This window comes from Mobula hypostoma, assembly GCF_963921235.1.
Source record: "Mobula hypostoma chromosome 3 unlocalized genomic scaffold, sMobHyp1.1 SUPER_3_unloc_2, whole genome shotgun sequence".
In the NCBI taxonomy this organism is placed as follows: Eukaryota; Metazoa; Chordata; class Chondrichthyes; order Myliobatiformes; family Myliobatidae; genus Mobula; species Mobula hypostoma.
Genome location: NW_026948109.1, coordinates 66812 through 79849, shown reverse-complemented (window position 1 = coordinate 79849; position 13038 = coordinate 66812).

The window sequence follows — 13038 nt, the reverse complement described above, 5'->3', positions numbered from 1 at the left end:
TAGCCAAGCCAATCCAAGTCTCTAGCCTCGAGTCTCTAGCCTCTTGCCAAACCAAGTCTCTAGCCTCGAGCCTCTTGCCAAGCCAAGTCTAGCCTCTAGCCTAGTCAAGCCAAGTCTCTAGCCTCTTGCCAAGTCTCTAGCCACTTGCCAAGCCAAGTTGTCTCGAGTCTCAAGTCTCGAGTCTCTTGCCAAGCCAGTAGCCAGTAGCCAGTAGTCTCTAGGCAATCCAAGTCTCTAGCCTCGAGCCTCTAGCCTCTTGCCAAGCCAAGCCAAGTCTCTAGCCTCGAGCCTGTAGCCTCTTGCCAAGCCAAGCCAAGTCTCTAGCCTCGAGCCTCTAGCCTCTTGCCAAGCCAAGCCAAGACTCTAGCCTCCAGTCTCGAGCCTCTTGCCAAGCCTCGAGCCTCTTGCCAAGCCAGCTCTGTAGCCTCTAGCCTCTAGCCTCTAGCCTAGCCAAGCCAAGCCAATTCTCTAGCCTCTAGCCTCTAAGCTATAGCCAAGCCAATCCAAGTCTCTAGCCTCGAGTCTCTAGCCTCTTGCCAAGTCAAGTCTCTAGCCTCGAGTCTCTAGCCTCTTGCCAAGTCAAGTCTCTAGCCTCGAGCCTCTTGCCAAGCCAAGTCTAGCCTCTAGCCTAGTCAAGCCGTCTCTAGCCTCTAGCCTCTTGCCAAGTCTCTAGCCACTTGCCAAGTCTCTAGCCTTTTGCCAAGCCAAGTCGTCTCGAGTCTCTTGCCAAGCCAGTAACCAGTAGCCAGTAGCCACTAGCCAATCCAAGTCTCTAGCCTCGAGCCACTAGCCTCTTGCCAAGCCAAGCCAAGTCTCTAGCCTCGAGCCTCTAGCCTCTAGCCAAGCCAATCCAAGTCTCTAGCCTCTTGCCAAGCCAAGTCTCTAGCCTCGAGCCTCTTGCCAAGCCAAGTCTAGCCTCTAGCCTAGTCAAGCCGTCTCTAGCCTCTAGCCTCTTGCCAAGTCTCTAGCCTCTTGCCAAGTCTCTAGCCTTTTGCCAAGCCAAGTCGTCTCGAGTCTCTTGCCAAGCCAGTAGCCAGTAGCCAGTAGCCAGTAGCCACTAGCCAATCCAAGTCTCTAGCCTCGAGCGACTAGCCTCTTGCCAAGCCAAGCCAAGTCTCTAGCCTCGAGCCTTTAGCCTCTTGCCAAGCCTAGCCAAGTCTCTAGCCTCGAGCCTCTAGCCTCTTGCCAAGCCAAGACTCTAGCCTCCAGTCTCGAGCCTCTTGCCAAGCCTCGAGCCTCTTGCCAAGCCTCGAGCCTCTTGCCAAGCCAGGTCTGTAGCCTCTAGCCTCTAGCCTCTAGCCTAGCCAAGCCGAGCCAATTCTCTAGCCTCCAGCCTCTAAGCTATAGCCAAGCCAATCCAAGTCTCTAGCCTCGAGTCTCTAGCCTCTTGCCAAGCCAAGTCTCTAGCCTCGAGCCTCTTGCCAAGCCAAGTCTAGCCTCTAGCCTAGTCAAGCCAAGTCTCTAGCCTCTTGCCAAGTCTCTAGACTCTTGCCAAGCCAAGTCGTCTCGAGTCTCGAGTCTCGAGTCTCTTGCCAAGCCGGTAGCCAGTAGCCAGTAGTCTCTAGGCAATCCAAGTCTCTAGCCTCGAGCCTCTAGCCTCTTGCCTAGCCAAGCCAAGTCTCTAGCCTCGAGCCTCTAGCCTCTTGCCAAGCCAAGCCAAGTCTCTAGCCTCCAGTCTCGAGCCTCTTGCCAAGCCAAGTCTGTAGCCTCTAGCCTAGCCAAGCCAAGCCAATTCTCTAGCCTCTAAGCTATAGCCAAGCCAATCCAAGTCTCTAGCCTCTTGCCAAGCCAAGTCTCTAGCCTCGAGCCTCTTGCCAAGCCAAGTCTAGCCTCTAGCCTAGTAAGCCGTCTCTAGCCTCTAGCCTCTTGCCAAGTCTCTAGCCTCTTGCCAAGTCTCTAGCCTTTTGCCAAGCCAAGTCGTCTCGAGTCTCTTGCCAAGCCAGTAGCCAGTAGCCAGTAGCCACTAGCCAATCCAAGTCTCTAGCCTCGAGCCACTAGCCTCTTGCCAAGCCAAGCCAAGTCTCTAGCCTCGAGCCTCTAGCCTCTTGCCAAGCCAAGCCGTCTCTAGCCTCGAGCCTCTAGCCTCTTGCCAAGTCAATCCAAGTCTCTAGCCTCGAGTCTCTAACCTCTTGCCAAGCCAAGTCTCTAGCCTCGAGCCTCTTGCCAAGCCAATCCAAGTCTCTAGCCTCGAGCCTCTAGCCTAGCCAAGCCAAGCCAATTCTCTAGCCTCTAGCCAAGCCAATCCCCAAGTCTCTAGCCTCGAGTCTCTAGCCTCTTGCCAACACAAGTCTCTAGCCTCGATCCTATTGCCAAGCCAAGTCTAGCCTCTAGCCAAATCAAGCCAAGTCTCTAGCCTCTAGCCTCTAGCCTCTAGCCTCTTGCCAAGTCTCTAGCCTCTTGCGAAGTCTCTAGCCTTTTGCCAAGCCAAGTCGTCTTGAGTCTCGAGTCTCGAGTCTCGAGTCTCTTGCCAAGCCAGTAGCCAGTAGCCAGTAGCCTGTAGCCAAGCCAAGTCTCTAGCCTCGAGCCTCTAGCCTCTTGCCAAGCCAAGCCAAGTCTCTAGCCTCGAGCCTCGAGCCTCTTTCCAAGCCTCGAGCCTCGAGCCTCTTTCCAAGCCTCGAGCCTCTAGTCTCTAGCCTCTTGCCAAGCCAAGTCGTCTCGTCTCGAGTCTCTAGCCAAGCCTCTAGCCTCTTGCCAAGCCAAGCCAAGTCTCTAGCCTCCAGTCTCTACCCTCTTGCCAAGCCTCGAGCCCCTTGCCAAGCCAAGTCTGTAGCCACTAGCCTCTAGCCTCTAAGCTATAGCCAAGCCAATCCAAGTCTCTAGCCTCGAGTCTCTAGCCTCTTGCCAAGCCAAGTCTCTAGCCTCGAGCCTCTTGCCAAGCCAAGTCTAGCCTCTAGCCTAGTCAAGCCGTCTCTAGTCTCTAGCCTCTTGCCAAGTCTCTAGCCTTTTGCCAAGCCAAGTCGTCTCGAGTCTCTTGCCAAGCCAGTAGCCAGTAGCCAGTAGCCACTAGCCAATCCAAGTCTCTAGCCTCGAGCCACTAGCCTCTTGCCAAGCCAAGCCAAGTCTCTAGCCTCGAGCCTCTAGCCTCTTGCCAAGCCAAGCCAAGTCTCTAGCCTCGAGCCTCTAGCCTCTTGCCAAGTCAATCCAAGTCTCTAGCCTCGAGTCTCTAACCTCTTGCCAAGCCAAGTCTCTAGCCTCGATCCTCTTGCCAAGCCATGTCCAGCCTGTAGCCAAATCAAGCCAAGTCTCTAGCCTCTAGCCTCTAGCCTCTTGCCAAGTCTCTAGCCTCTTGCGAAGTCTCTAGCCTTTTGCCAAGCCAAGTCGTCTTGAGTCTCGAGTCTCGAGTCTCGAGTCTCTTGCCAAGCCAGTAGCCAGTAGCCAGTAGCCTGTAGCCAAGCCAAGTCTCTAGCCTCGAGCCTCTTGCCTCTTGCCAAGCCTCGAGCCTCTTGCCAAGCCTCGAGCCTCTTGCCAAGCCTCGAGCCTCGAGCACCTAGCCAAGCCAAGTCTGTAGCCTCTAGCCTCTAGCCTCTTGACAAGCCAAGCCAAGTCTCTAGCCTCCAGTCTCTAGCCTCTTGCCAAGTCTCTAGCCTCTTGCCAACCCAAGTCGTCTTGAGTCTCGAGCCTCTAGCCTCTATTCTCTAGCATCTAGCCTCTTGCCAAGTCTCTAGCCTCTTGCCAAGTCTCTAGCCTTTTGCCAAGCCAAGTCGTCTCGAGTCTCGAGTCTCTTGCCAAGCCAGTAGCCAGTAGCCAGTAGCCTGTAGTCAATCCAATTCTCTAGCCTCGAGCCTCTAGCCTCTTGCCAAGCCAAGCCAAGTCTCTAGCCTCGAACCTCTAGCCTCTTGCCAAGCCCAGCCGTCTCTAGCCTCGAGCCTCTAGCCTCTTGCCAAGCCTCGAGCCTCTTGCCAAGCCAAGACTGTAGCCTCTAGCCTCTAGCCTCTTGCCAAGCCAAGCCAAGTCTCTAGCCTCGAGCCTCTAGCCTCTAGCTTCTTGCCAAGCCAAGTCTCTAGCCTCGAGCCTCTAGCCTCTAGCTTCTTGTCAAGCCAAGTCTCTAGCCTCGAGCCTCTAGCCTCTTGCCAGGCCAAGCCAAGTCTCTATCCTCCAGTCTCTAGCCTCTTTGCCAAGTCTCTAGCCTCTTGCCAAGTCTCTAGCCTCTTGCCAACCCAAGTCGTCTTGAGTCTCGAGCCTCTAGCCTCTATTCTCTAGCCTCTATTCTCTAGCCTCTATTCTCTAGACTCTAGACTCTAGCCTCTAGCCTCGAGCCTCGAGCATCGAGCCTATTGCCAAGCCAAGTCTCTAGCCTCTTGCCAAGCCTCGAGCCTCTAGCATCTAGCCAAGCCAAGTCTCTATCCTTGAGCCTCTAGCTTCTAGCCTCTAGCCAAGCCAAGTCTCTAGCCTCGAGCCTCGAGCCTCTTGCCAAGCCTCGAGCCTCTAGCCTCTAGCCTCTTGCCAAGTCTCTAGCCTCTTGCCAAGCCAAGTCGTCTCGTCTCGAGTCTCTAGCCAAGCCTCTAGCCTCTAGCCTCTAGCCTCTAGCCTCTAGCCTCTAGCCTCTAGCCTCGAGCCTCTAGCCTCTAGCCTCGAGCCTCTAGCCTCGAGCCTCTAGCCTCGAGCCTCTAGCCTCGAGCCTCGAGCCTCTAGCCTCTTGCCAAGCCAAGCCAAGTCTCTAGCCTCTTGCCGACCCAAGTCGTCTCGAATCTCGAGTCTCGAGCCTCTTGCCAAGCCAAGCCTCTAGCCTGGAGCCTCGAGCCTCTTGACAAGCCTCGAGCCTCTAGCCTCTAGCCTCTAGCCTCTTGCCAAGCCAAGTCGTCTCGTCTCGAGTATCTAGCCAAGCCTCTAGCCTCTAGCCTCTAGCCTCTAGCCTCTTGCCAAGCCAAGTCGTCTCGTCTCGAGTATCTAGCCAAGCCTCTAGCCTCTAGCCTCGAGCCTCGAGCCTCTTGCCAAGCCAAGTCTCTAGCCTCGAGCCTCTTGCCAAGCCAAGCCAAGTCTCTAGCCTCTTGCCAAGTCTCTAGCCTCTTACCAAGCCAAGTCGTCTCGAGCCTCTAGCCTCTAGCTAAGCCAATCCAAGTCTCTAGCCTCGAGTCTCTAGCCTCTAGCCAAGCCAATCCAAGTCTCTAGCGTCGAGCCTCTTGCCAAGCCAAGCCAAGCCAAGTCTCTAGCCTCGAGCCTCTTGCCAAGCCAAGCCAAGTCTCTAACCTCCAGCCTCTTACCAAGTCTCTAGCCTTTTGCCAAGCCAAGGCTCGAGGCTCTTGCCAAGCCAAGCCTCGAGCCTCTAGCCAAGCCAAGTCTGTAGCCTCTTGCCTCTTGCCAAGCCAAGTCGTCTCGAGTCTCGAGTCTCGAGTCTCGAGTCTCGAGCCTCTTGCCAAGCCAAGTCTCTAGCCTCTAGCCTCGAGCCTCTAGCCTCTAGCTTCTTGCCAAGCCAAGCCTCTAGCCTCGAGCCTCTAGCCTCTAGCTTCTTGCTAAGCCAAGCCGTCTGTAGCCTCGAGCCTCTTGCCAAGCCAAGCCAAGTCTCTAGCCTCGAGCCTCTAGCCTCCTGCCAAGCCGAGCCAAGTCTCTAGCCTCGAGCCTCTAGCCTCCTGCCAAGCCGAGCCAAGTCTCTAGCCTCGAGCCTCTAGCCTCCTGCCAAGCCAAGCCAGGTCTCTAGCCTCGAGCCTCTAGCCTCCTGCCAAGCCAAGCCAAGTCTCTAGCATCGAGCCTCTAGCCTCCTGCCAAGCCAAGCCAAGTCTCTAGCCTCGAGCCTCTAGCCTCCTGCCAAGCCAAGCCAGGTCTCTAGCCTCGAGCCTCTAGCCTCCTGCCAAGGCAAGCCAAGTCTCTAGCCTCGAGCCTCTAGCCTCCTGCCAAGCCAAGCCAAGTCCCTAGCCTCGAGCCTCTAGCCTCTTGCCAAGCCAAGCTAAGTCTCTAGCCTCTAGCTTCTAGCCTGAAGACGCCAGCCACGTCCTTGCCTAGTTCTGGGGTCCGAGCCAGAGGCAAGGCCCAGGTACTGGGTCCTTGTCCAATCTCTGGCTCGGAGTCCAAGCCCGGGCTCCTAGCTCTCTTGTTCAGTCCGGTTCTAGGTTCCTGGTTTTCCTGTCCACGTCCTTGCCATCGCCCTGTATCCCAGTCCTGTCCCTAGTACTTCGGTGTCTGTGTCTTGCACTTGGGTCCGTTCCCAGCCACCACCTTATGACACTTATATTCCGTCTGGGTAGCCTCCAACCTGATGGCATGAACATCGACTTCTCTAACTTCCGTTAATGCCCCACCTCCCCCTCGTACCCCATCCCTTATTTATTTATTTATTTATTTATTTATTTATTCCTTTCTCTCCCCCCCTTTTTCTCTCTCTTTTTTTCTCCCTCTGTTCCTCTCACTATCACTCCTTGCCTGCTCTCCATCCTCTGGTATCCCCTCCACTTTTCTTTCTCCCTAGGCTTCCCGTCCCATGATCCTCTCTCTTCGCCAGCCTTGTATCCCTTTTGCCAATCAACTGTTCAGCTCTTGGCTCTATCCCTCCCCCTTTCAGATCTCCCCCTCCCCCTCCCACTTTCAAATCTCTTACTATCTCTTCTTTCAGTTAGTTCTGACGAAGGGTCTTGGCCTGAAACGTCGACTGTACCTCTTCCTATAGATGCTGCCCGGCCTGCTGCGTTCACTAGCATTTTTTGTATCTGTTGCTTGTATTTCAATTGTCACTTCTTTACCCATTCCCCTAAACTATCTAAGTCTTTCTGCAAACTTTCTGTTTCCTCAACACTACCCGCTACTCCATCTATCTTTGTATCATCGGCAAATTAGGCTATAAATCCATTAATCCCATAGTAAAAAGCAGCGGTCGCAACACCGACCCCCAGGAGCTCCACTGGTAACCGGCAGCCAGCCAGAAGAGGATCCCTTTATTCCTACTCTCTGTTTTTGCCGATCAGCCAATACTCCACCCACGCTAGTAATTTCCCTGGAATTCCGTAGTTCTTATCTTGCTAAGCAGCCTCATGTGCGGCACCTTGTCACAGGTCTTCTGAAAATCCAAGAACACCACATCTACTGCATCTCATTTGTCCAACCTGCTTGTAATTTCCTCAAAAAAATTGCAGTAGGTTTGTCAGGCAGGATATTCCTTTCAGAAAACCATGCAATTAACAATTGCCTTAACAATTCTCTCCAACATCTTCACAACCACTGAAACAACAGGAATTCTGCAGATGCTGGAAATTCAAGCAACATACATCAAAGTTGCTGGTGAACGCAGCAGGCCAAGCAGCATCTATAGGAAGAGGCGCAGTCGATGTTTCAGGCCGAGACCCTTCGTCAGGACTGACTGACTCACAACCACTAAGATCAGCTTAAAGAGTGCAGTGGTATTTGCAATTTTCTAGTCATCTGGCATCATGCCAGAGTCCAATGATTTTTGAAAGATCATTACTAATGCCGCCACAATCTCTGACTCTTTTAGAACTCTTTCAGAACTCTAGGGTGGCGGTTCATCTGGTCTGGGTGACTTATGTACCTTTAGGTCTTTCAGCTTTTTGAGCACCTTCTCCCTTGTAATCGTAACTGCACTCACCTATCTTCCCTCACACCCTTCAACACCTGACACACTGCTTGTGTGTTCCACAGAGAGGATTCTGGCCTCCTGTAATGGACCTGTCCGCTACTTTATCCTGCGCCTGGTCCACGCTTTCAGCGCCGGTTCTTTGACATTCTCGCGTCCTGCAAAAAAGATCGCCCGATTAGAGACCACAGAACCCGCTGTCTCCAACGCCGGCAGGCCCGGCGGTCTCCAGACCGTGATCTCTGCTACTGACCTCAACGGCTGTAACGATCGAGAGCAGATTCAAAACCCGGACTCCATCGCAATCAACGCGGGTTCCAACGGACACCTCCAAAGTGCCAATTGCGCAGCCTCCAACTCTGACTCCAGTCTTGACCTCCAGGCCGACCTTGACGCGCTGCCGCGGGAACCCCCATCTCCCCTTCTCCCACCGCCATACAGCAATCCCGTCTCTCTCAGGTCCCACAGGCAGCTCTTCGGAGACACCATCCATCTTTCACCCCATCGTCCGCGATATCCCAACTCTCCTTTCCCTTCAAAACCTACCAAGCCCCTCCTCCCACCATCCCAACTCTCATCCGTGCCGGTTCTTCACTATTCCCTCTGACCTTCCCCTCTCGGAGGGAGAGCGTTCTGTGCTCAGTACGGGCCTGACCTTTGCCTCCTGCGTCCATACCTTAGTGAGTTACTCATCCGCCCTGACGCTGAACTTACCTTCCGCCGCATCCGTCTCCGAGCCTACTTCTTTGGCAAGGACTCTTCACACCGCACCGATGACCCCCTTCACCCGTCTTCAATACTCCTCTTCCTGGACACTCCGCCCTGGTGTTCTGTCTGCTCTGGGCCTTTCCATTGCCATTTGTCACGGGACATAAACCATCTCGACTGCAACACTACTCTCTCCAATTTCAATCTCACTCCTTCCGAACGCTCTGCTCTCCACTCCCTTCGCACTAATCCTAACCTCACCGTCAAACCCAAGGATAAGTTGGGGGGGGGGAGGGGTGCTGTAGTACTCTGGCGTACTGATCCCTACCTTGCTGAGGCACAGCGACAACTCTCAGATTCTTACTCTTACTTACTCCTCGAAGAGGACCCTACAAAGGAGCACTAGGCCGTTGTCTCCACCATCACCTATCTCATTAGCTCTGGGAATCTCCCATCCACTGCCAACAACCACGTAAGTCTTGCACCACCCCCCACCTCCCGTTTCTACCTCCTACCCAAGATCCACAAACCCGCTTGTCCAGGTAGACCCATTGTTTCAGCCTCTCTGAAATCATATCAGGACACCTCGACTCTCTTTTATCCCCTCTAGTTCACTCTCTTTCTACCTACATCCATGACACTTCACATGCTCTGGATCTTTTCAATGATTTCAATTTCCCTGGCCCCCATCATCTTATTTTTATTGTGGATGTCCATCCCCTGTACACCTTCATCCCCCACCGGCAGGGCCTCAAAGCTCTCCATTTTTTTTCTGGACACCAGACGTAACCAACTTCCCTCCACCACCACTCTCCTCCGCCCAGCGGAACTTGTCCTCACTCTAAATAATTTCTCCTTTGGCTCGTCCCATTTCCTTCAAACAAAAGGTGCAGCTAAGGGCACTCGTATGGGTCCCAGCTATGGTTGTCTTTTTGTCGATATGTGGAACAGTCTATGCTCCAAGCCTACATTGGTGACCGTGTCCCATTTTTCCTACTCTACATCGATAACTGCTTTGGCGCTGCTTCCTGCACCCGTGCACAACTCGTCGACCTCATCCACTTTGCCTCCAACTTCCACCCTGCCTTCAAGTTTATCTGGTCCTTTTGCGATACCCCAGTCTCCTTCTTGATCTCTCTGTCTTTATCTCTGGAGACAGCTTATCTACTGAACCCCACGGACTCTCACAGCGACCTGGACTATACCGCTTCCCACTCTGTTACTTGTAAAAACGCCATCCCCTTCTCTCAATTCCTCCATCTTCACCGTATTTGCTCTCAGGATGAGGCTTTTCATTCGAGAACGAAAGAGTTATCCTCTTTTTTTCAAAAAAAGGGGGTTCCCTTCCTCCACCATCAATACTGCCCTCAACCACATCTCTTCCATTTCACGCACTTCCGCTCTCACCCCATCCTCTCGCCATCCTACTAGGGATAGGGTTCCTCTTGTCCTCGACTACCAGCCCATTTCTCGCATGTCGGCGGCGGATATTTAAAAAGGGAGCTTCGAGGACGTTTGCCCATTGTACGTGGCCTATCAGCGGTATCAACAGAGCTCTACGAGCTAAACAAAAGTACAGAAGGGATAAGCGGGGCGGCCATTGACGGCAGTAGGCCAGTGGCGAGAGTAGAAGCGACAGGCTTTGCCCAAAGGAGGCTTCGGCTAGGAAAAGGCATCGGCACTGTGTAAAACGTCTGCTCAGGTTTCCTTTTCGCTCCCCCCCCCCCCCCGCCCCCTTACTATACCGTTTAAATGGCTGTGGTGTGTTCTTCGTGCCGGATGTTAGAGAACTGGAGACCCAGAGTCTCCCAGGAAACTACATCTGCGTGAAGTGCATCTGGCAGCAGCTCCTTGAAGACCGTGTTAGGGATCTGGAGCAGCAATTGGATGGCCTTCGGCTTGTACGGGAGAGTGAGGAGATAATCAATCAGAGTTACTGGGAAGTAGTCACCCCGAAGCTGCAGGAGGCAAGGAGCTGGGTGACCGTCAGGAGAAATGGATATAGGCAGTTAGAGCAGAGCACCCTGTGGCCATTCCCCTCAAAAACAAGTATACTGATCTGGATACTTTTGTGGGGGATGACCTCCCGGGAGAAGGTCACGGCAACTGGGTTACAGGCACTGAGCATGGGCCGTGGTGCAGAAGGGAAAGAGAGAGAAGAAGAGAGCAGTAGTGATAGGGGACTCAATAGTGAGGGGAACAGACAGGAGATTCTGTGGACGTGAACGGGACACCTAGATGGTATGTTGCCTCCCAGGTGCCAGGGTCAGGGACGTCCAGGTCAGATCCACAACATTTTGGAGATGGAGAAGGTACATATTGGTACCAATAACATAGGAAGGAAAAGCAAAGAGGTCCTGAAAGGAGAATTTACAGAGCTAGGCAGAAAACTGAGAAACAAGACCTTCCGGGTAGTAAATTCTGATCTGCTACCCGTACCATGCGCCAGTGAGAGTAGAAACAGGATGATTTGGCAGAAAAATGCGTATCTGAGAAGCTGGTGCGGGGGACATGGCATCAGGTTTTTGGATCATTGGGATCTCTTCTGCGGGAGGTATGACCTGTTCAAAGGTGACAGGTTGCACCTGAACCCAGGGGGACCAATATTCTCGCAGGCAGCTTTGTTAGAACTGTGGGGAAGGTGTAAACTAATTTGGCAGGGGGTGGGAACCGGAAAAGACTCAGGGTAGGACGGTTGCTAAAAAAGTAAAGATAGTATGCAGTCAAATTCTCAGGCGATGGAGCTCAGTTGCAGCCAAAAGGGGTGTAGAATCAGAAAGGATATGAAATACGGTAATCAAGGTGTTGTATCTGAATGTGCATAGTATAAGAAATAGGGTGGATGATCTTGTTGCACTACTACAGATTGCCAGGTATGATGTGATGGCCATCATTGAATCGTGGCTGAAGGATGGTTGTAGTTGGGAGCTGAGTGTCCAAGGTTGCACGTTATATCGGAGGGATAGGACGGTAGGCAGAGGGGGTGGTGTGGCTCTACTGGTAGAGAATGGAATCAAATCAGTAGAAAGATGTGACATAGGATCAGAAGATGTTGAACCCTTGTGGGTTGAGTTAAGAAACTGCAAGGGTAAAAGGACGTTGATGGCAATTGTACACAGGCCTCCCAACAGTGGCTGGGAGGTGGACCACAGGTTACAATAGGAAATAGAAAAGGCGAGTCAAAAGGGCAATGTTCTGGTAGTCATGGGAGATTTTAACATGTAGGTCGATTGGGAAAATTAGGTTTGTAATGGATCTCAAGAGAGTGAGCTTGTTGAATGCCTAAGAGATGGCTTTTTAGAGCAGTTTGTCATTAAGCCTGCTCGGGGGTTTGCTATACTGGATTCGCTGTTATGTAATGAACTGGAGGTGATTAGGAAGCTTAAGGAAAAAGAACCTTTAGGAACTAGCGATCACAATATGAATGCGTTTAACTTGAAATTTGATAGGGAGAAAGTAAAATCTGATGCAGCAGTATTTCAGTGGAATAAGGGAAATTATGAGAGACGAGTTGGCCAGAGTAAAATGGAAGGAGCTGCTGGCAGGGATGTCAGCAGAGTAGCATGGTGTACGTTTCTGGGAAAAATAAGGAAGGTGCAGGACATGTATATTCCCAAAATAAAGAAATACTCAAATGGTAAAATAGTACAACTGTAGCTGACAGGGAAGTCAAAGCTATTGTAAAAGCAAAAGAAAGGGTTTACAGAAAAACAAAGATTAGTGGGAAGATAGAGGATTGGGAAGTTTTTAAAAACCTACATAGAGCAACTAAAAATAATTAGAAGGGAAAAGATTAAATATGAAAGCAAGCTAGCAAACAATATCAAAGCGGATAGTAAAAGTTTTTTTCAAGTATGTTAAAAATATAAGAGAAATGAGAGTGGATACAGGACCTCTAGAAAATGAGGCAGGAGAAACAATAACGAGAGACAGGGAGATGGCTGATGAACTAAATGAATATTTTGCATGAGTCTTCACCGTGGATGACATTAGCAGTATGCCTGATGTTGTAGTATGTGAAGGAAGTGGGTGCAGTTACTGTTGCAACAGAAAAGGTGCTCAAAAAGATGAAAGAATTAAAGGTACATAAGTCACCCAGACCAGATGAACTGCATCCTAGGGTTCTGAAAGAGGCAGCCAGAGGACGGAATAATTGCAAATGTTACTCCACTCTTTAAGAAAGGAGCATGACAGCAGAAAGAAAATTATAGACCTGAGTAGTTGGGAAGATGTTAGAGTGAATTGTTAAGGCGATGGAGTACTTGGTGACACAGAATAAGATAGTACAAAGTCAGCATGGTTTCCTTCAGGGAAATTACTGCCTGACGAACCTATTGGAATTCTTCGAGGAGACTGCAAGTAAGATAGATAAAGGGGATGAAGTGGATGTTGTATATTTGGACTTTCAGAAGGCCTTTGAATAGGCACCACACATGAGGCTGCTTACCAAGTTAAGAGCCTATGGTGTTACAAGAAAGTTACTAACATGATTAAAGCATTGGCTGGTTGGTAGGAGGCAACGAGTGGGAATAAAGGATCCTTTTCTGGTTGGCTGCCAGTGACCAGTGGTGTTCTGCATGGGTCGGTGTTGAGACTGCTTCTTTTTATGCTGTATATCAATGTTTTAGATGATGGAATAGAAGACTTTGTTACCAAATTTGTCGGTAGTGTTGAGGAAACAGGTAGGACGCAGAAGGACTTAGACAGATTAGGAGAATGGGCAGGAAAGTGGCAAATGAAATACAATGTTGGAAAATACATGGTCATGCACTTGGGTAGTAGAAATAAATGTGCGGACTATTTTCTGAAAG